The sequence below is a fragment of the Otolemur garnettii genome, unplaced genomic scaffold, assembly GCF_000181295.1.
Source record: "Otolemur garnettii isolate 467f Iridium unplaced genomic scaffold, OtoGar3 scaffold00179, whole genome shotgun sequence".
Classification (NCBI taxonomy): Eukaryota; Metazoa; Chordata; class Mammalia; order Primates; family Galagidae; genus Otolemur; species Otolemur garnettii.
Window position 1 is genome coordinate 2,569,942 of NW_003852574.1, and position 2,306 is coordinate 2,572,247.

Below are 2,306 nucleotides of genomic sequence, written 5' to 3' on the forward strand. Positions count from 1 at the left end.
TTTTTTTTTTTTTTTGGAGACAGGTCTCCCTCTGTTGCCTGGGGCTAGAGTGCAGTGGCATCATCATAGCTAATAGCAACCTCAAACTCCTGGATCTAAGCACTCCTGCCTCAGCCTCCCCAGTAGCTGGGAGTACAGGTGTGTACCACCACACCAAACAATTTTTCTAATTTTTTGTAGATATGGGGTCTTATTCTTGCCCAGACTGGTCTCAAAGTCCTGGCCTCAAGTAATCCTCCCCCTCCTTGGTCTCCTAAAGTACTAGGATTACAGGTGTGAGCCACTGCACCTGGCCCAGTATTTGTCTTTTTATGACTAGTTTATTATACTTAGCATAATGTCCTCATCCACATGTACCATGTGTCAGAATTGTTTTCCTTTCTTTTCTTTTTTTTTCTCTGCCCAGGCTAGCATACCATAGTCTTAGCCTAGCTCACTGCAACCTCAAACTCCTGGGCTCAAGTGATCCTCCTGCCCAAGATTCCTGAGTAGCTGGGATGCTAGGTGTCTGACATGGTACCCAGTTATTTTTTCTATTTTTTTTTTTTAGTAGAGACAAGGCCTTATTCTTTCTCAGGCTGGTCTTGGACTTCTGAGCTCAAGGGATCCTCCTGCCTCAGTATCCCCAAGTGCTAGGATTACAGGTGTGAGCTACCTTGCCCAGCCAGAATCTACTTCCTTTTTAAGGCTGAATAATTTGTCTATATGCCACATTTTGTTGATTCATCTGTTGGGTTACTTCTACCTTTTGGCTATTGCAAATGATGCTGCTATGATCCTGGGTATACAAATAATTTCTTTGAGACTGAGACTATAAGGCATTTGCCACTATGCCCACTAGTTTTTCTTTTTCTCTTTCTTTCTTCCTTCCTTTCCTTCTTTCTTTCTCTTTTTTATTTTTATATTTTTGAGACAGAGTCTTACTTTGTCACCCTTGGCAGAGTGCCATGGCACCATAGCTCACAGCAACCAAAAAACTCTTGGGCTCAAGCGATTCTCTTGCCTCAGCCTCCCAAGTAGCTGGGACTATAGGTGTCCTCCACAACACATGACTATTTTTAGAGATGGGGTCTCTCTCTGACTCAGGCTGGTCTCTAACCTGTGTGCTCAGATAATCCACCAGCCTTGGACTTCCAGAGTGCTAAGATTACAGGCATGAGCCCCCGAGCCTGGCCCTTCACTGGTTTTTCTATTTTTAGTAGAGACAGGAGTCTGGCTCTTGCTCATGGTAGTCTTGAACTCCTGAGCTCTAGCAATCTACCCACCTTGGGTTCCCAGAGTGGTGGGATTACAGGTGAGAACCACTGTGCCTGGCTCTTAGCCCATTTTTTAATCAAGTATCTGTTTTTTTGTTGTTGAGTTTTAGGAGTTCTCTGTATATTCTGGAAAATAAACTCTGATCAGAAATATGATTTGCAAATTTTTTTTTTTTTAATATAGAGTGTCACTATGTCGCCCTCAGTAGAGTGCTATAGCATCACAGCTCACAGCAACCTCAAACTCTTGGGCTTAAGCGATTCTCTTGCCTCAGCCTTCCAAGTAGTTGGGACTACAGGTGCCCACCACAATGCTCATCTATTTTTTGTCACAGTTGTTGTTGTTGTTTAGCTGGCCCAGGCTGATTTTGAACCCGCCAGCCTCGGTGTATGTGGCTGGCACCATAACCACTGTACTATGGGTGCCCGGCCAGATTTGCAAATATTTTCTCCTATTCTGTGAGTTGCCCCTTTTTAACTCTGTTTCAGTGTTTTATGGGAAGGGTTTTTTTGTTTGTTTTTTGTTTTTTAAGAGACAGGCTAGGTGGCACCTGTGGCTCAAAGGAGTAGGGTCCCGGCCCCATATGCCAGAGGTGGTGGGTTCAAACCCAGGCCTTGCCAAAAATTGCAAAAGAAAAGAAAAGAAACAGGGTTTCCAGGATGTAATGCAGTGGTATATGTGATCACAGTTCACTATAGCCTCAAACTCCTGGGCTCAAGCAATCCTCCTGACTCAGCCTTTCAAGTAGCTGGAACTACAGACATGCACCACCATGTCTAGATAATTTTTAAAAATTCTGTGGTAGAGGCTCGGCACCTGTAGCTCAGTAGCTAGGGTTCCAGCCATGCCATATACACTGGAGCTAGAGGGTTTGAACCCAACCCAGGCCAGCCAAACAACAATGACAACTATGACCAAAAAAAAAAAGAAAGCCGGGTATTGTGGAGGCCACCTATAGTTCCAGCTACTTGGTAGGCTGAGGCAAGAGATTCGCTTAAGTTCAAGAGTTTGAGGTTGGCTCAGCGCCTGTGGCTCAAGTGGCTAAGGCG